This window comes from Dendrobates tinctorius, unplaced genomic scaffold, assembly GCF_039654945.1.
Source record: "Dendrobates tinctorius isolate UK_male_01 unplaced genomic scaffold, ASM3965494v1 ptg000021l, whole genome shotgun sequence".
Classification (NCBI taxonomy): domain Eukaryota; kingdom Metazoa; phylum Chordata; class Amphibia; order Anura; family Dendrobatidae; genus Dendrobates; species Dendrobates tinctorius.
Genome location: NW_027361689.1, coordinates 43,441,409 through 43,463,425, shown reverse-complemented (window position 1 = coordinate 43,463,425; position 22,017 = coordinate 43,441,409). Strand labels below are relative to the sequence as shown.

At 48.0% G+C, this 22,017-nt stretch overlaps 1 protein-coding gene across 8 annotated transcripts in view; it reads left to right on the top strand.

The window, feature by feature from the left end:
* The window catches only part of LOC141083857 (protein FAM228B-like), a 282,247-nt gene that overhangs the window by 230,579 nt on the left and 29,651 nt on the right, over positions 1–22,017 (top strand). The window lies entirely within an intron of this gene.

The following is a 22,017-nucleotide window of genomic DNA, read 5'->3' as shown; positions in this document are numbered from 1 at the left end:
CCCCACCCGGCACCCCTCTTGACCAAGGCCCCCCCCCTACCCACCCCCCCATGCCCCCCACATCCACATAAAGTAGGTGAGAGAAAGATGTGGTAGGCAAGGCAACTAAGGGTTAAAACACCTGTGCCGGCGATCAAGGATGGAGGCCCAGATGTTATGCGGTGTACTCATCAATAGGCAGGAAATGTACATTCAGTTTATAATATTTAATGAGCAATCAACATAGGGCTAAAATACATGTATAACAAACAAAGAGTGTTTTTGCCCACATCCATATGAGTCAGTCATGACATACCTCCGCCCCACAGTGTCCACCAGGCACCAGAGAGTTCTTCTTCCTCCTGTGATACACGGCCTCGGCTGGGCTGTCAGTTGTCGGGCCCCGCTGTATCTATGGACACCAACGAAGGGGAGGGAACAGAGGAGCCGCTGCCAGAGTGTGAGTGGCCAGCGTCACTCTGATGCAGCCACGTGATGCCAGTTGCAGGCCGGAATGAGCGCGGACGCTGCGGAGAGAGGGGAGGAGGATCAGGTGAGTGAGCCAGCCATTCAGCGCAGCGCAGCCGCCGACAATTGCCGCGACACGTGACTATTGGGGGAAGCCAAAATTGCGCTGCGGCGTTGGCGTAGCTAGAGCTTTTGCCGCCCGGGCCTGTTCCCGAATTTGGCGCCCCCCCCGGGCGGTGAATGGCCTGCTCGGATGCGGGGTCTGGAAAGGAATAAAATGGCCGCGCTTGGGAGGGGGTACCGCCGGCCTGGCCGGCTACTGGTTAGGGATGTTAATGATTAATCACACAGTCACAGACATTCATTTCTGACACCCCAGGCGAGTCACCATTTGTAAAATTATGAGTCAAAGGGGATCGGTAATGGACACTCCCAGTCTCCCACATAACATGAACAGGAATCGGGTAATATCAGCTGCTAATTGTCCTGTCCATATAATATTAAGTGAAAAGGAGCCAAGTGCTTCTTGTAATGATGGGCTATAAAACCGGGACACAAAGTGTAGGGAAGAACCCAGGTGCGCACCCTGAGAAACAACCCCGTTATCCCATGCTAAAGTGCTTACCCATCATGTGCTCCAGGACAAGTGCAGCGCCGCCACCAGCGCAAGTGCAGCGTGGCGGCGCTGCACTTGTCCTGGAGGCTGGACTGCACTTGTCCTGGAGCACAGGATGGGTAAGCACTTTAGCATGGGATAACGGGGTTGTTCCTCAAATAAATTTCTTACGTTTCTAAAATATTTTGGACTTTCACTCCATTTTTTTGTGTTAACATATAAGTTACACTTAGGCTGTGTGCACACGCTACGGATTAGGTGCGGATCCATCCGCGCGGATTTTGTAAAATCCGCAGGTGAAACCGCAGGTCAAAATACCTGCGGTTTTACCTGCGGATGTCAAAAACCACTGCGGAACCGCAGCAAAATCCGCAGTGTGTGCACACAGCCTTACACAGGCTGCCTGCCTGCGGCTGCCTGGCTGCTGTGTGTGTGAGTGTGACTTAAGTTGTGAGTGACACTGAGAGGAAGGAAGCTGCCCGCAGGGAGAGCTCAGCAGCTGACTGAGCATGGAGGCAGCCGCATAATGCATTGGAGGGAGCAGCCAGGGAGGCTGGGGAGAGAGGCAGAGCATGGAGGCAGCCGCATAATGCATTGGAGCCGGGAGCAGCCAGGGAGGCTGGGGAGAGGCAGAGCATGGAGGCAGCCGCATAAATTATGCGGCTGCCTCCATGCTCTGCCAGGTCTGCCTCTCCCCAGCCTCCCTGGCTGCTTCCGGCTCCAATGCATTATGCGGCTGCCTCCATGCTCTGCCTCTCTCCCCAGCCTCCCTGGCTGCTCCCGGCTCCAATGCATTATGCGGCTGCCTCCATGCTCTGCCTCTCTCCCCAGCCTCCCTGGCTGCTCCCTCCAATACATTATGCGGCTGCCTCCATGCTCTGCCTCTCCCCAGCCTCCCTGGCTGCTCCCGGCTCCAATGCATTATGCGGCTGCCTCCATGCTCTGCCTCTCTCCCCAGCCTCCCTGGCTGCTCCCTCCAATGCATTATGCGGCTGCCTCCATGCTCTGCTTCTCCCCAGCCTCCCTGGCTGCTCCCGGCTCCAATGCATTATGCGGCTGCCTCCATGCTCTGCCTTTCTCCCCAGCCTCCCTGGCTGCTCCCTCCAATGCATTATGCGGCTGCCTCCATGCTCTGCTTCTCCCCAGCCTCCCTGGCTGCTCCCGGCTCCAATGCATTATGCGGCTGCCTCCATGCTCTGCCTCTCTCCCCAGCCTCCCTCCAATGCATTATGCGGCTGCCTCCATGCTCTGCCTCTCCCCAGCCTCCCTGGCTGCTCCCGGCTCCAATGCATTATGCGGCTGCCTCCATGCTCTGCCTCTCTCCCCATCCTCCCTGGCTGCTCCCTCCAATGCATTATGCGGCTGCCTCCATGCTCTGCTTCTCCCCAGCCTCCCTGGCTGCTCCCGGCTCCAATGCATTATGCGGCTGCCTCCATGCTCTGCCTCTCTCCCCATCCTCCCTGGCTGCTCCCTCCAATGCATTATGCAGCTGCCTCCATGCTCTGCTTCTCCCCAGCCTCCCTGGCTGCTCCCGGCTCCAATGCATTATGCGGCTGCCTCCATGCTCTGCCTCTCTCCCCAGCCTCCCTGGCTGCTCCCTCCAATGCATTATGCGGCTGCCTCCATGCTCTGCCTCTCTCCCCATCCTCCCTGGCTGCTCCCTCCAATGCATTATGCAGCTGCCTCCATGCTCTGCTTCTCCCCAGCCTCCCTGGCTACTCCCGGCTCCAATGCATTATGCGGCTGCCTCCATGCTCTGCCTCTCTCCCCATCCTCCCTGGCTGCTCCCTCCAATGCATTATGCAGCTGCCTCCATGCTCTGCTTCTCCCCAGCCTCCCTGGCTGCTCCCGGCTCCAATGCATTATGCGGCTGCCTCCATGCTCTGCCTCTCTCCCCAGCCTCCCTCCAATGCATTATGTGGCTGCCTCCATGCTCTGCCTCTCCCCAGCCTCCCTGGCTGCTCCCGGCTCCAATGCATTATGCGGCTGCCTCCATGCTCTGCCTCTCTCCCCATCCTCCCTGGCTGCTCCCTCCAATGCATTATGCGGCTGCCTCCATGCTCTGCCTCTCTCCCCATCCTCCCTGGCTGCTCCCTCCAATGCATTATGCGGCTGCCTCCATGCTCTGCTTCTCCCCAGCCTCCCTGGCTGCTCCCGGCTCCAATGCATTATGCGGCTGCCTCCATGCTCTGCCTCTCTCCCCAGCCTCCCTCCAATGCATTATGTGGCTGCCTCCATGCTCTGCCTCTCCCCAGCCTCCCTGGCTGCTCCCGGCTCCAATGCATTATGCGGCTGCCTCCATGCTCTGCCTCTCTCCCCATCCTCCCTGGCTGCTCCCTCCAATGCATTATGCGGCTGCCTCCATGCTCTGCTTCTCCCCAGCCTCCCTGGCTGCTCCCGGCTCCAATGCATTATGCGGCTGCCTCCATGCTCTGCCTCTCTCCCCATCCTCCCTGGCTGCTCCCTCCAATGCATTATGCGGCTGCCTCCATGCTCTGCTTCTCCCCAGCCTCCCTGGCTGCTCCCGGCTCCAATGCATTATGCGGCTGCCTCCATGCTCTGCCTCTCTCCCCAGCCTCCCTCCAATGCATTATGCGGCTGCCTCCATGCTCTGCCTCTCCCCTGGCTGCTCCCGTCTCCAATGCATTATGCGGCTGCCTCCGTGCTCTGCCTCTCTCCCCATCCTCCCTGGCTGCTCCCTCCAATGCATTATGCGGCTGCCTCCATGCTCTGCTTCTCCCCAGCCTCCCTGGCTGCTCCCGGCTCCAATGCATTATGCGGCTGCCTCCATGCTCTGCCTCTCTCCCCATCCTCCCTGGCTGCTCCCTCCAATGCATTATGCGGCTGCCTCCATGCTCTGCTTCTCCCCAGCCTCCCTGGCTGCTCCCGGCTCCAATGCATTATGTGGCTGCCTCCATGCTCTGCCTCTCTCCCCAGCCTCCCTCCAATGCATTATGTGGCTGCCTCCATGCTCTGCCTCTCCCCAGCCTCCCTGGCTGCTCCCGGCTCCAATGCATTATGCGGCTGCCTCCATGCTCTGCCTCTCCCAGCCTCCCTGGCTGCTCCCGCCAATGCATTATGTTATGCGGATTATGCCGCATAACATAATGCATTGGCGGGAGCAGCCAGGGAGGCTGGGGAGAGGCAGAGCATGGAGGCAGCCGCATAAATTGCATAATGCATTGGATTGGAGGGAGCAGCCAGGGAGGGAGGCTGGGGAGAGGCAGAGCATCCTCCTCCCAAATGGTGACGCCGACGGTGAGTGTCAGTGACCCACCTGCCCTGCGCTAGCCGCTGCCAAAATCTCCTGGGCTGAGCGAGTCCTCCTCACTGTCCACTGCCAGTCGGCGCCGCCGCCTCCACGCGTCTCAGTCCCGGCCGCCCACAGCACACAGAGAGAGGAGGAACTTCTGCTCCTGCCTCCTGCCGTGCTGCGCTGTCCCCACACACGTGCCGCCTGGGACTGCCCGCCCCCCTTCCAAGTTCCTATGCCACAGGGCGGCGGCGGGCGGCTCACACAGTGACAGATCATATGCGATGCCGACCGACCGGATTGGCCCCTGCCCTGGGCCCCCTAAAAACCTTGGGCCCGGGGCGACCGCCCCATCCGCCCCTATTAAGATCCGCCATTGGCGCTAAGTATTCTACATATTTCACAATGCAGTAATGAAATTCAAGTTTAATATATTTCACTTTTGCATTTTATACTGCTACAGAGTAGATATGAGCGAACCTTCCAAGGTTCGGTTCACTGAACGTCCTGCTCTTCGCCGAACATGTTCGACAAACGTACCCGAACCCTATTAAATTAAGTGGGAGGGCAAATTAAACCTTTACAGAACACTTTAAGGGGTGTCAAAAAGTTTCCCAAACAGCTAAAATTAGGGGCAGACAGCATGAAAAGTGACATCAATTGACCCACAGTCGAAATTTTCTAATGGTACAGCTGTAGTTAGCAATGGGCAATGCATGAAGTATCAGGGTCTGGGCCAGCATTTAGAGTTTTGAATTGAAGTTTCAATTAAGACCTGGTGGTTAAGGGAGCAGTGTAAGTTTTCTTTGATGGGAACCCTGATACCTCATGCAACAGCTCAAATTATTTTTTCCAAGCAACACTCAGCACAAGCATTAGGTTCATAGAGTACTATTGTTAAAAAAAATGTAAGGAAAGTAACAGGTAGTTGACTGATCAATTGATCCACTGTAGAACCTTTTGTAATGGCACAGAGAAGTCAGCCATGGGCCATGCATGAGGTATAAGGTTTTGGACCAGCATTTAAAGCTTGGAATATAAATTTTAACCCGTTTCTGACATGGGATGTACTATCCCGTCCATGTGCCCTGGGCCCGTATGACCATGGACGGGATAGTACGTCATCGCGATCAGCCGCTCTCACGGGGGGAGCGCGGCTGATCGCGGCCGTGTGTCAGTTGATTCTCACCTCTGACACCCGGTACTAAGTGCCAGGAACAGTCACAGACACTCCCGGTGCTTTAACGCCCGGAACACTGCCATCAAACAAGATCGCAGTGCTCTAGTGGCATAGAGAAGCATCGCGCAGGGAGGGGACTCCCTGTGTGCTTCTCTCAGACCCTCAGAACAACATGATGTGTTTGCGTTCTTCTGAGGTTCTCCCTGGCTGCAGACACCCGGATCCAACATGGCCATGGGGTCCTGCAGGGAGGTGACTTGTCAGTGCCTGCTGAAAGCAAGCCTCCTCTGCCTGTCAGATCACTGATCTGATGCAGTGCTATGCAAAGTGTCAGAACACTGATCTGACTTTATATAGTGATGTCCCACCCTGGGACAATGTAAAAAAGCTAAAAAAAAAAAAAATATGATGTGTAAAAATATTTTTTTTTAATTCCTAAATAAAGAAATAATAAATATTTTTCCAATAAATACATTTCTTTATGTAAATAAACAATAAAAGTACACATATTTAGTGTCTCCACGTCCGTAACGACCCGACCTATAAAACTGTCTTACTAGTTAACCCCTTCAGTGAACACCGTAAAAAAAATAAAAAAACCCAAGGCAAAAAACAATGCTTAATCATCATACCACCGAACAAAAAGTGGAATAACACGTGATCAAAAAGACGGATATAAATAAACATGGCACCGCTGAAAACATCATCTTGTCCCGCAAAAAACGAGCCACCATACAGCATCATCAGCGAAAAAATAAAAAAGTTATAGCTCTCAGAATAAAGTGATGCAAAAATAATTATTTTTTTATATCAAATAGTTTTTATTGTATAAAAGTACCAAAACATATAAAAATTATATAAATGAGGTATTGCAGTAATCACACTAACATGAAGAATGAAACTGCTTTATCAATTTTATCACACGCGGAACAGTATAAACGCGTCACCCAAAAGAATTTAATGAGTTGCTGGTTTTTGTTAATTCTACCTCCCAAAAATCGTAATAAAAAGCGATCAAAAAATGTCATGTACCCGAAAAAGGTACCAATAAAACCATCAACTTGTCCCATAAAAAACAAGACCTCACATGACTGTGAGCCAAAATGTGGAAAAACTATAGCTGTCAAAATGTGGTGATGCAAAAAATATTTTTTGCAATAAAAAGCGTCTTTTAGCATGTGACAGCTGCCAAAAATAAAAACCCGATATAAATAGTAAATCAAACCCCCTTTATCACCCCCCTAGTTAGGGGAAAATAATAAAATACAAAAAAATATTTTTTTCCATTAGGGTTAGGGTTGGGGATAAAGTTAGGGTTAGGATTGGGTCAAAAGTTAGGGTTAGGGTTGGGGCTAAAGTTAGGTTTGTGGTTAGGTTTATGGTTAGGGCTGGGTTTAGGGTTAGGGTGTGTTGGGGTTAGGGTTGGAGTTAGAATTGGGGATTTCCACTGTTTAGGCACATCAGGGGCTCTCCAAGCGCGACATGGCATCCAATCTCAATTCCAGCCAATTCTGCGTTGAAAAAGTCAAACGATGCTCCTTCCCTTCTGAGCTCTGCTGTGCGCCCAAACAGTGATTTACCCCCACATATAAGGTATCAGCGTACTCGGGACAAATTGGATAACTTTTGGGGTCCAATTTTTCCTTTTACCCTTATGGAAATAAAAATTGGGGTGAAAAGATCATTTTTATCAAAAAAAATGATTTATTTTTACGGCTCTACGTTATAAACTTCTGTGAAGCATTTGGGGGTTCAAAGTGCTCACCAGACATCTAGATAAGTTCCTTGGGGGGTCTATTTTCCACAATGGGGTCACTTGTTGGAGGTTTCCACTGTTTAGGCCAAATGCGACATGTCGTTTGATTTCAATTCAAGACAATTTTAGTTTAAAAAAGTCCAACGGCGCTCCTTCCCTTCCGAGCTCTGCCTTGCACACAAACAGTGGTTCCCCCCACATATTTGGTATCAGCGTACCCAGGACAAATTGCACAACAACTTTTGGGGTCCAGTTTCTCCTGTTACCCTTGGAAAAATAAAAAAAAAATGGATCTGAAGTACATTTTTTTGTGAATAAAAAGTCAAATGTTAATTTTTTTTTTTAAGCATTCCAAAAATTCCTGTGAATCACCTGAAGGGTTAATAAACTTCTTGAATGTGGTTTTGAGCACCTTGAGGGGTGCAGTTTTTAGAATGGTGTCACTTTTGGGTATTTTCTATCATATAGACCCCTCAAAGTGGCTTCAAATGTGATGTGGTCCGTAAAAATAAAATGGTGTTGTAAAAATGAGAAATCGCTGGTCAACTTTTAACCCTTATAACTTCCTAACAAAAATAAATTTTGGTTCCAAAATTGTGCTGATATAAAGTGAAATGTTACTTATTAAGTATGTTGTGTGACATATCTCTGTGATTTAAGGGCATGAAAATTCAAAGTTGGAAAATTGCGAAATTTTAAAAATTTTCACCAAAAATCCGTTTTTTTTTCCACAAATAAACGTATATCGTATCAATGAAATTTTACCACTAACGTGAAGTACAATGTGTCACGAGAAAACAATGTCAGAATCACTGGGATCCATGGAAGCGTTCCAGAGTTATTACCTCATAAATGGACAGTAGTCAGAATTGTAAAAATTGGCCCGCTCATTAACATGCAAACCACCCTTGGGGGTAAAGGGCTTAAATTAAGTCCTGGTTGTTAAGGGAGCAGTCTAAGGCTGAGTTCACACGTGGCGTTTTTTTCGCATTTCCGCGGCGGTTTTAACCGCGCGATTTTGCCGCGAAAACGCGAAAAATAAGCATCCCATGCATTCCTATGGGATTCTGCAATGCTGTACTAATGCTGCGGTTTTTACCGCGGCGGAATCGCTTCGCGGTAAAAACCGCAGCATGCTCATTAATTTGCGGAATCGCGGCAATCCCGCACCCATAGGAATGCATTGTTCCGCTTACTTCCCGCATGTGGCTGTGCCCACCATGCGGAAAGTAAGCAGAACAATGGCGGATGGTACCCACGGTCCGGAGGAGAGGAGGCTGTCCTCCGGGCTTTGGGTACCATATCCCTGTAAAAAATAGAATTTAAAAATAAAAAATATTGTTATTCTCACCCTCCGACGTCCCGCGCAGCCTTCCTGCTTCTCTTCACGCTCTCGTTCCCAGTAGTCCTTTGCGAAAATGCCCACGATGGCGTCCGTTCTCGCGGGATCGCGAAGTCTCGCGGTCATTCGCGCGACGTCATCGCGAATTACCGCGAGACGTCGCGATCCCGCGAGAACTGACGTCATCGCGGGCATTTTCGCAAAGGATTACTGGGAACGGATGCGCGGGACGTCGGAGGGTAAGAATAACACTATTTTTTATTTTTTTTTACATTCTATCTTTTACTACTGATGCTGCATAGGCGGCCTCAGTAGTAAAAAGTTGATCACACTCGTCAAACACTATGTTTGACGAGTTTGACCAACCTGTCAATCAGTTCTCCAAGCGATGCTACAGATCGCTTGGAGAACGCTAGCATTCTGCAAGCTAAATACGCTTGCAAAATGCTAGTTTTTCCACGGGAAAATCGCGGGAATTTAAAATGCGACTGGAATTCCGGAATTCTCGCTGTAATTTCCGCAAGAGTTCCGGTACGTGTGCACTTAACCTTAGCCTTCTTTTCTGGGAACCTTGATACCTTATGCAACAGTTTTTTTTTACAGCCACACTCAGATGGCACAACACTCTTAGGGTATGTGCACACGCTGTGGAATCTGCTGCGGATGCGCAGTGGTTTTGGCTCTGCGGGTCCACATTGCGTTGTACAGTACCTTTATTTCCTATGGAAAAAAAAAACGCTGTGCACATGCTGCGGATTTTTCCACGCGGATTTGCTGCGGTTTACAATCCGCAGCATGTCAATTCTTTGTGCGGTTTCCGCTGCGGTTTCACACCTTATCATTATGAGGTGTGAAACCGCAGGGCAAAACCGCAGGACTTTTGTTTTGCGGATTTTTCAACAAAATCCGCACAACCTAAAATCTACGTGTGCACTTACCCTTAAACCTAACAATTTTGATGAGCAAATGGGGCCTCCTGATTCCTCACTGGAACACAGTTTTATCCCAAACGATTGGGATTAGCAAATAGGGCCTCATGGCTGGACCCTAATATTAGGACTAACAATTTTTAAGAGGAAATGGGACCTCTTGATTCCTCACTGCAGCACAGTTTTATCACAAGCGATTTGGATTATGAAATAGAGCCTCCTGGCTGAAACCCTATATTAGGCCTAACAATTTTTAAGAGGAAATGAGACCTCCTGATTCCTCACTGCAACTCAGTTTTATCCCAAAAGATTTGGATAAGCAAATGGCCTCCTGGCTGAACCCTAATATTAGGACTAACAATTTTTAAGAGCAAATTGAGCCTCCTGATTCCTCACTGCAACACATTTTTATCACAAACGATTAGAATTATCGAATAGGGCCTCCTGGCTGAACTCCTGTATTGGGCATAACGATTTTTGAGAGGAAGTGGTGCCTCCTGATTCCTCACTGCAACTCAGTTTTATCTCAGACAATTTGGATAAGCAAATAGAGCTTCCAATAGGGCTTCCTAACGATTTTTAAGAGGAAATAGGGCCTACTGATTCCTCACTGCAACACAGTTTCATCCTAAACGATTGGGATTAACAAATAGGGCCTCCTGGCTGAACCCCTATATTAGTCTATGAGGATATGGCCACTTATTAAAGACTATAGGACAAATGGACGTAGAGCGGAGTCGACAGCTCTAAGACATAGAGACTTTTTCCAGCATGTAGCACTGGTTGCTTCGATATTGTTGTTTTATTAGATATTTCCTTGCTGTGTTTTATTAGAGATTTGCTTGCTCTTCAGTTCATCTTCAGGAATCAATGTTTCCATTCAGTGACAGTAAGCAGAGGAAGAAGTGCAGGCTGGATCTTATGTAAACCCAAGGCCAGATAGTGGATTGCTAAAGGTAAATGTAAGGGTACCGTCACACTTAGCGAAGCACCAGCGATCCCGACAACGATACGACCCGGTCAGGATCGCTGGTACATCGCTAAGTGGTCGCTAGTGAGCTGCCAAACAGGCAGATCTCACCAGCGACATAGCAGCGGTCGTTACTTACCTGTCAGACGCGGCGATGAAGGTGTCCGCCCGCGTCCACGCGTCGCTCGTCGGCGCCAGCAGGAAGCCGAGCAGGAAATCGCCGACGAGAAATGGCCCAGGACGTTCTTGCGCGATCAGCAATAACCAGCGGGGGCGCCAGTCGAAGGTAAGTATCACACATAGCGATATCGCTAGCAATATCGCTGCTGTGTCACAAAATTGGTAACGCTTAACGATCTCGCTTAGTGTGACGGGCCCTTAAAGCAATCATCCTATCAATCCATTGTTCTTCCAGCTTAGGCTCATTGTGAGGATGGAGATAGTAGACCCTACTGAACAGGCAATCACTGCATGTATTCATGTCTAGCAGCTGTAAATCATGCAGCTACGGGGACTCGGACATAGTTTACGGGCACGCCCAAGATACTCAGAGAACACCCGAGCATGCTCTGGAAACTCGAGTAACGAGCACACTCGCTCATCACTAACTGCAACTTTATTTGTTGGTTATAAATGGGCATATAGTTCATAGAAAGTTGAATAAACTGATTCCTTGATATCTGCCATCTGATATCTTATTCCACAGAAATAAACATTTTATATAATATACTAGCTGAAGAGCCCGGCGCTGCCCGGGAATAGTAACTAACTGTGGGTAGTTATAGCAAATTATAATTATCCTCCATCCCATAGTCCCGTGCCCATATACCCATCATACATATCCTCCATCCCATAGTCGAGTGACCATATACCCATCACACATCCTCCATCCCATAGTCCCATGACCATATACCCATCACACATCCTCCATCCCATAGTCCCATGCCCATATGCCCATTATACATATTCACCATCGCATAGTTGAGTGCCCATATACCCATCACACATCCTTCATCTCATAGTCCCATGCCCATATACCCATCACACATCCTCCATCCCATAGTCCCGTGCCCATATACTCGTCATACATATCCTCCATCCCATAGTCCAGTGTCCATATACCCATCAAACATCCTCCATCCCATAGTCCCGTGCCCATATACCAGTCATACATATCCTCCCTCCCATAGTCCAGTGCCCATATACCCATCACACATCCTCCATCCCATAGTCCCGTGCCCATATACCCATCATACATATCCTCCATCCCATAGTCCAGTGCCCATATACCCATCACACATCCTCCATCCCATAGTTAACCATTATGACGACATAATGAGGGGCGGGGCTTGACACACACTTTCCCCATTATGTAGATAGGGGCAAAATTGTTTGGTGAATTGGAACGCGCGGGGTTAAAATTTTGCCTCACAACATAGCCTAGGACACTCTCGGGGTCCAGACGTGTGACTGTGCCAAATTTTGTGGCTGTAGCTGTGACGGTGCGGATGCCAATCCCGGACATACACACATGCATACACACACTTGAGCTTTATATATTAGACTAGCTGAAGAGTCCGGCGCTGCCCGGGCATAGTAACTAACTACGGTTAGTTATAGCAAATTATAATGATTTTATCTATATAAAGTACTAGCTGAAGAGCCCGGCGCTGCCCGGGCATAGTAACTAACTGTGGTTAGTTATAGAAAATTATAATTATCCTCCATCCCATAATCCCGTGCCCATATACCCATCATACATATCCACGATCCCATAGGCCTGTGCCCATATACCCATCATACATATCCTCCATCCCATAGTCGAGTTCCCATATACCCATCGCACATCCTCCATCCCATAGTCCCATGCCCATATACCCATCACACATCCTCCATTCCATAGTCCCATGCCCATATACCCATCACACATCCTCCATCCCATAGTCCCGTGCCCATATACATATCCGCCATCCCATAGTCCCGTTCCCATATACCCGTCATACATATCCTCTATCCCATAGTCCAGTGCCCATATACCCATCACACATCCTCCATCCCATAGTCCCATGCCCATATACATATCCGCCATCCCATAGTCCCGTGCCCATATACCCATCATACATATCCTCCATCCCATAGTCCCGTGACCATATACATATCCTCCATCCCATAGTCCCGTGCCCATATACCCATCATACATCCTCTATCCCTTAGTCCCATGCCCATATACCCATCACACATCCTCATCCCATAGTCCCATGCCCATATACCCATCATACATATCCTCCATCCCATAGTCAAGTGCCCATATACCCATCACACATCCTCCATCCCATAGGCCAGTGCCCATATACCCATCACACATCCTCCATCCCATAGGCCAGTGCCCATATACCCATCATGCATATCCTCCATCCCATAGTCAAGTGCCCATATACCAATCACACATCCTCTATCCCATAGTCCCATGCCCATATACCCATCACACATCCTCCATCCTATAGTCCCATGCCCATATACCCATCATACATATTCGCCATTCCATAGTCGAGTGCCCATATGCCCATATACCCATCATACATATCCGCCATCCCATAGTCCTGTGCCCTTATACCCATCATACATATCCTCCATCCCATAGTCCAGTGCCCATATACCCATCACACATCCTCCATCCCATAGTCCCGTGCCCATATACCCATCACACATCCTCCATCCCATAGTCCCGTGCCCATATACCCGTCATACATATCGTCCATCCCATAGTCCCGTGCCCATATACCCGTCATACATATCCTCCATCCCATAGTCCAATGCCCATATACCCATCACACATCCTCCATCCCATAGTCCCGTGCCCATATACCCGTCATACATATCCACCATCCCATAGGCCCGTGCCCATATACCCGTCATACATATCCTCCATCCCATAGTCCAGTGCCCATATACCCATCACACATCCTCCATCCCATAGTCCCGTGCCCATATACCCATCATACATATCCACCATCCCATAGGCCCGTGCCCATATACCGTCATACATATCCACCATCCCATAGTCCCGTGCCCATATACCCGTCTTACATATCCTCCATCCCATAGTCCAGTGCCCATATACCCATCACACATCCTCCATCCCATAGTCAACCATTATGACATCATAATGAGCGGCGGCAGGTCTTGCAACCTCTGATGACATCATCGTCGCCATGGCAACCATTGTGACATCATAATGAGGGGCGGGTCTTGATACGCACACACTGCTTCCCCAGTATGCAAATAGGGGCATTGTGACATCATAATGAGGGGCGGGGCTTGACGCGCACACACTTTTTCCCCAGTATGTAGATAGGGGCAAAATTGTTTGGTGAATTGGAACGTGCGCGGTTAAAATTTCGCCTCACAACATAGCTTAGGACGCTCTCGGGGTCCAGACGTGTGACTGTTCCAAATTTTGTGGCTGTAGCTGCGACGGTGCGGATGCCTATCCCGGACATACACACATACACACACACACACACATACATACATACACACATACATACACACTTTGAGCTTTATATATTAGATAAGTGATCTGTTAAGATCTATGGGACGGACATAGATCTCCCAAAGAATCTGCATCCAGAGCTTATTTTCATTGAAACAGGTAGTTACCAATGTGAAATGTGTAGATCAGGAGAGCAGACTGTCAGTTATTACATGTCTCTAACATCCCTTTCATTGAAAATAAGCTCTGTAGGCAGATTCTCAGGGAAATCTATGTCCGGCCCAGAGATCTTAACTGCTCATTTACATATTAATAAAAATGCAGATTTCTCTGGAATAAGACATTGAATCGCAGATATCGAGGTTTCAGTTTATTCAACTTTCTATAACCTGCATCTTTTTGTAGACGGCTTAGGAGGGTTGATCCTACTCACCGATTCCCCGTACTAGTGTGGTATCTCGGACCTCTTTATAATAATAGTGCCCATTATGGGCTCCTGATAATAATAGTAACTACCTGTTCTTTTGTATTTTATTACAAATAATAATGCCTCTCTGGCTCTTTTATAATACTAATAATGACAATATTAGATGACAACACACCGTTTAGGTAAAGTGTCAGTGACCGCAGCAGTCATGTCTAAGCTCCTAATTCCCACTACCCACCATCTGCCCTGCTGCGTTATTACAGGCCCTGTTCCCCGACAAACCTAAGCAGCAGAATGCCTGCTCCCCCTCTTACTGCTCCCTTTCCCCTGCTGGGTTCTGTATTAAAGCCTCCCATTAACCCCCTCCCCTCAATTATCTAATGCTAGGCCCCATATTAATATAAGCCCCTTGCACACCTTCAGCTGCCCCTCCCCAGCTGGCCTCTCTGGAGCTGATCCCAGCAGGTACGGCTGACAAGAGGCTGCAGCTGGAGGCCTTGTGGGGAGGAAGGATAGCTGTCCTGCCTTCTGGCTGGGCTCAGCTCGTCTACCCCAGGACTGGACTGGGCATCTGGCAACTTTGACAAATGCCAGTTTGGCCGCTCCGGCAGTGGACCGCATCGATCTGCAACTCTGTTAACTGTTAACAACTGTGACGAAGCAAAGAGCCATCGGCTCCCTGCTCTACCACATAACTCAGGCAAGCCACAGACTGCTACCGGCCCCGGGCAGGACAGCAAGAGACAGATGGCATCAGGGAATGCAACGACATCACTTCTGCGCCTGGAGAGAGACTGTAGTGAGGAGGAGCACACCACCACTCAGCATGGGAGTGAGCTGCAGGATACTAATATTATTACAAGGAGGCCTAAGTGGGAGCTATTGTTATTATAAGGATACCTAGGGGGGCACTAATATTATCATAGGAAGGCCAAGGGGGGGCTATTGTTATAACAGGGAGCCCCATGGGGGCTGTGGAAAGAGACACGGAGTCCTTTTATTATCGCTATGGGGAGGCCTAGAGGGTCTCTATATGAAGCCCAGGTGGGCATTATTATTACAAAGAGGCTCAAGGGGATATTATTATTATTATTATTATTATAAGTTGAACCAAGGGGCACTATTGTAAATATTAAGAGGCCCAATGGGGAATATTATTATTTCTATATCATAATTAAAAGATCCAGGTGGACACTTATTTTAATAAAAGGAAAGGTGGCACAAGGGGTAGCTATTTTTTATTATTATTATTTCTATTATAATTATAAGGATACCCAGAGGGCGCTATTATTATGAGGATGTCCAAAGGGGTACAATTATTAGCATTATAAGGAGGCCCAGGGTTTTATTATTATTAGTAGTCCCCGGGCGGTCTCTATTATTATTTTTAAGGAAGCTCGGGGTATTAATATCACTGTAAGACTTCCAGGGGCGCTATAGTTATTATAAGGAAGATCAAGGTTCCAGTATTAATATTATTATTATTATTATTATTGAGGCCCAGTAGTTCTCTATTACTATCAGGAGGACCATTGGGGCAATATTATTATTGTAAGAAACCGTGCACTATTATCATTAGGCATAGAGGGGCATTATTACTCTGAAGTGGCACAGAGGGGACACTGTTCCTGTGTGGGTTACAGAAGCAGGAAGCTTTTACTGTGGAGGGTACAGAAGGGGCATTATTACTAGTGGACAGGTAATTTTCCCTAGGGGTCACAAGAGAGACCATGACTGTTGTGGAGGATCGAACCAATAGGTTGAAATGAATTCTTCTCAATATTAATATGAACATACAGTTGTGCTCAAAAGTTTACAAACCCCAGCAGAATTTTTGCCTTCTTGGCCTTTTTTCCAGAGAATATGAATGATAGCACCAAAACTTTTTCTCCACTCATGGTTAGTGGTTGGGTGAAGCCATTTATTGTCAAACTACTGTGTTTTCTCTTTTTAAATCAAAGTGACAACCCAAAACATCCAAATGACACTGATCAAAAGTTTACATACCCTGGTGATTTTGCCCTGATAACATGTGCAGAAGTTGACACAAATGGGTTTGAATGGCTACTAAAGGTAACATCCTCACCTGTGTCCTGTGACAAGTGCCAGGAAAATTGTTCCGGATGCAAAGAAAAACCCACAAATAACATCAGCTGAAATATTAAACTCTCTGAAAACTAGCGGTGTGGCTGTTTCAAGATGCACAATAAGGAGGTAGTTGAAGAAAAATGGGCTGCATGGTCGAGTCGCCAGAAGAAAACCATTACTGCGCAAATGCCACAAAGTATCTAGCCTACAATACGCAAAACAGTAGAGAGGAAAGTCTCAAACTTCTGGAACAAGGTAATTTGGGTGTTTAGACCAAAATTGAACTTTTTGGCTAGAACCATAAATTCTACATTTGGAGAGAGGTCAACAAGGCCTATGATGAAAGGAACATCATTCCTACTATAAAGCACGGAGGTGGATTGCTGATGTTTTGGGGATGTGTGAGCTACAAAGGCACAGGAACTTGGTGAAAGTTGAATTAAAAATGAATGCAGCACGTTATCATGGGACGTACTTGGACGTTCCAACATGACAACGATCCAAAACACGAGGTCAAGTCAACCTGTCATTAGGTACCGCAGAACAAAGTAAAGGTTCTGGAGTGGCCATCTCAGTCTCCTGACCTCAATATCATTGAGCCACTCTGGGGAGATCTCAAGCGTGTAGTTCTTGCTACAGGAAAGATGTATATCTTTGCACCGTGTTAGCCAGTGGATAGAAAAATATTCAGGATTGAGAGTCCTCAGTAGTTGATACCTTTTAATGGCTAACTGAAAAGATGGTAACACATTGCAAGCTTTCGAGACTACTCAGGTCTCTTCATCAGGCTAGACTAATACAAAATCTGAAGTCACATATTTATGCACAATACAGCCTAGAAAAAATGCAATAGATAAGACAAGTGACGTGAAGCAGAACTATCAGTATGGGAGAGGGAGAAACATAAATATAAACATTGGACCAGTTCATAGATAAGGAGTCCGGATGTTTTATGGTCCTCTGATTGGGGTCCTGAATATTTTTTTAGTTCTTGCTAGACAGCCCAGGAATTTACAGGAACTGGAGTTTTTTTGCCAAGAAGAGTGGGCAGCTTTACCATCTGAGAAAATAAAGAACCTCATCCACAACTACCACAAAAGAATTCAAGCTGTCATTGATGTTAGCGGGGGCAATACACGGTATTAAGAAATGAACTTTTGATCAGGGTCATTTGGATGTTTTGGGTTGTCATTATGAATTAAAAAGAGAAAACACAGTAGATTGACAATAAATGGCTTCACCCAACCACTAACCATGATTGGAGAAAAAGGTTTGGTGTTATCATTCATATTCTCTAAAAAAAAAAGGCCAAAAATGCAAAAATTCTGTCCGGGTATGTAAAATTTTGAGCACAACTGTATTTATTGCAATTATAATCTTTATTTTGTATTAATATTATAATTTAATATTGAGTAGAATTAAGTATGCTGATATCCCCCTATATACCATATGAGCCGTCAAATAGCCCCTATATATAGTATGAGCCCCCACATAACCCCTCTACATACAATATAATCCCCCACCTAGCCACCTATGCACAGTGCAGAACCCCACATTGCCTATGTACAATATGAGCCCTCACATAGCCTCCTATATACAGTATGACCCTCCACATAGACCCCTATATACAGTATGTCAGGACTCAAACCCAGCAGCTCTGGTGCACCAGATGACAGCTCTTCCCTTTGAGCTATTTCAGATGGCTGGACAGCTCCTTGCTAATCAAGATACTAATACCTGTGTAATTTCCGATGGCTCCACCCTGTAACTTCCTGATGGTCTCCCTCTTGAAAATCTCCTGATTTAACACCTTCTTTAAAACTGGCATTGCACTTCCTTCCTTGTGAGATCATTGAGCTCCCAATCTTTAGTCACGTACTGCTTCATCCAAGACTATACTGCTGCTATCATGTACAGACCTCTGATTGTTTCTATTTGCGCAACCTGCTTATCCTTCAATAATACTGCTGCTTCCCTGTACCGACCTCTGGCAATTCCTGACTAGAGATGAGCGTTGTTCGGATGACTTGTTGGGAAAACGTTCGCCAATTTCAAATTTAGCATGAATGTTGAACATTCGGATTCTTTTTTGCATTCACAAGCATTTTCTTCTAAATAGGACAAATTCAGACAAAGTTCGATAAGGCTAGTTTCACACTAGCGCTTTTGAGCGCAGCGACGGCCTGCGCACGGCCGCCGCTAAGCCCCGCCCCTGGCGCGCCTCCGCCGGTAGCTTCGCCTACCGGCACATGACGCTGCATGCGTCCTGCGTCCCCTATCTTTATCACTGGGGGCGCAGGCCGTGCGCAGTATGCGTTTGGCGGCGCATGCGCCTTTTTGACGGTGCGCTGAGCGCAACCAAACTGCAGCAGGTTGCGTTTTGCGCAGGTCGGCGCACCGTCAAAAAGGCGCCTGCGCCACCAACCGCATACTGCGCACGGCCTGCGCCCCCAGTGATAAAGATAGGGGACGCAGGACGCATGCAGTGTCATGCGCCGGTAGGCGGAGCTACCAGCGGAGGCGCGGCAGGGGGCAGGGCTTAGCGGCGGCCGTGCGCAGGCCATCACTGCGCTCAAAAGCGCTAGTGTGAAACTAGCCTTAATGATCGAGTTTCCACTAATGCTTTTGTTAGGACTTTGGCTAGGATAGTGGTGTTGTATGATGAGCTGGGGGAAACATGTTTGATGAGGGGTGGGGAGAGGTCAGAGTAGTGGCGGACTGTATTTTTTTTTATTAAGTTAGGGTTTTTTCAGACGTCAGTGTATCCGGTATGTGTGGTGACAGTTTTCTTGAGTATTGAGTAGGACCGTTAAATGGGCGGTCCTACTCAATAACTGACAGCTGTCTCTGTATGAACACTTATAGAAGGAAGTTTCTCAATCACCGACTGAAGATCCAGAAACAGCAGAGTTTTAGATGAATAAAACACAGGTTAGGCTGGTTTCACATTAGCGCATTTTCAGCGCGCGCACGGCCGGGGGTAGCTCCGCCCCCGAGCCGGCTCTCTGCCCGGCGTGCCCGCCCCTTCCTTGTAGCGCCGCCTCCTAGCGGACAGCGGCGCCTGCGATCGGCGCACCCTATCTTTAGCATAGGGTGCGCCGATCGTGCGCAGGCCGTGCGCTAGTTGCGCTTTGACCTGCGCTGCGCACTTTTGACGGTGCGCCGTGCGCGCCAAAATCCGAAAAGTTTGATTTTGGCGAGCACGGCGCACCGTCAAAAGTGCGCAGCGCAGGTCAAAGCGCAACTAGCGCACGGCCTGCGCACGATCGGCGCACCCTATGCTAAAGATAGGGTGCGCCGATCGCAGGCGCCGCTGTCCGCTAGGAGGCGGCGCTACAAGGAAGGGGCGGGCACGCCGGGCAGAGAGCCGGCTCGGGGGCGGAGCTACCCCCGGCCGTGCGCGCGCTGAAAATGCGCTAATGTGAAACCAGCCTTATACTGAATCTTTTCCCACAGTACGACATGTCAGTCTACTCAGCTGCCCCTGCTCTGTAACATTCCGCCTACAGATGGCGCTGCATTTTCAATGTGACAGGTTTCATTTAAGGTGACGGACTTCCTTGTAGAAAGAGGAAGATGAAATTAGCCAACATTTCACCGCACTCATAACCAAATGCCGCCACCCACTGCTTGAGCTGAACAGACGGGAGCTGAAAGATTGGGAGAGTTTTCCCGAAGGGAAGAGCTTGAAGAGGATCAGGGGATCAGCAGCTTTTAGACAGTTTTATTCATCTCTACTCCAAAATGTTTGTCAATTTTGGCACAAATCTGCACTTGCCTATTTAATTTTTTGACTTTAGGGCTTTTGGTGAGTTTTTGATTTTGCTTATTTTCTGCACCTATTATGTAAGCGAGGTTACTTTTTTCATTGCATTTTTGAGAGCTTTTTTTTTTACATGTTTTTTTATCCTATTTTTGCCGCTGCTGCTGCTGTTTTTCATATGTCATGTTTTTTATTTTTCCTGGTATTTGGCTTTGAAAACTTTTTCAATATACATATGTGCAGATCATGTTCATTTTTGATTCGTTTCCGCTGCGGAAATACAATAAGAACACGCGTGCATTTTTTAACTGCATACTGTATATACTCGCGTATAAGCCAAGATTTTCAGCCCATTTTCTTGGGTTGAAAGTCCCCCTTTCGACTTATACGTGAGTCATACACCAGGGGGTCGGCGGGCAAGGGGGAGCGGGGGTGTCAGAGATCATACCTACCCCCCCGGCGCGTTTCTGCAGCCCCCTTGCTTCTCCCACGCCTTCCTTCAGCAGTCACGTGGTACCACTCATTAAAGTCATGAATGTGCGCATATTCATGACTTTAATGAGCAGTACCATGTGACCGCTGAAGGAAGAGCTGCCAGAGACGCAGGGGCTGCAGAGACCGCGCCAGGAGGGGGTAAGTTTATGTTATATAGTTACCTGTCCCCGGTCCATCGCTGCGCGCCGCTCTGTCCTCCGCGTCCTCTGTCAGTGACATTCAGGCAGCAGAGGGCGCGATGACGTAGTCAGTGCGCGCCGCGCCCTCTGTCTAAACAGTGACTGACAGAGGACCCGGAAGATGCAGCGATGGACCGGGGACAGGTGAATATCACAGGTGTCGGGGCCCTGAGCCAGCGGCGACACCGGCACCTGGCCCCCAGTGACGGAGAGATGAGTATGTCATTTTTTTTTTAAACAGCAGCAGCGGTAGCATATGGGGCCTATTCTATGGAGCATATTATGGGGCAGCATATGGGGCATAATCTATGGAGCATCTTATGGGAGCATAATCTATGGAGCATTTTATGGGGGTATAATCTATGGAGCATCTGAGAGAGAGAGAGAGAGATATTTTTTTGTCCGGCACCCAGACAGATTTTGGGGTTAATTCAGTGTCTGGAGCATCCGCCGGCAAAAAAAACGTTGCAAGCTCCGTTTGGAAATCTTTGAGGATGTTGACGGACACTAACATTGCGGCGGATCCTCAAAAAAACGGATGCAACGGACGGCAATCAGTCAGGATCCGCCAATAATGAAAGTCAATGGGGAAAAAAACGGATCCGCAAAAAAAAATGGCGGATACGTTTTTTTTCAAAATTGGCGGATCTTGACTGATTGTCAAAAACGGAAGTGTGAAAGAGGCCTTATGGATCATCTTATGGTGCATAATCTATAGAGCATCTTATGGGGGTTAATCTATGGAGCAGCATATAGGGCCATAACCTTTATGTAGCAGCATTCGGGGCACGTTATTCTATAGAGCATCTTATGGGGCCATTATTAACCTTTGTGCAGCATTATATGGGGCTCCTGATTCAATATGGATATTCAAAAACATTTAACCTACTGATGTCTCAATTAATTTTACTTTTATTGGTATCTATTTTTATTTTTGAAATTTACCAGTAGCTGCTGCATTTTCCACCCTAGGCTTATGCGCTTAAGTGACTTTTGCCTTTTGGTACATTTGGTGCATAGTGTATAAACACAAGTGATAATAAATCTGTCCATATGTGGTGCATTCACAGAGTTGTCGT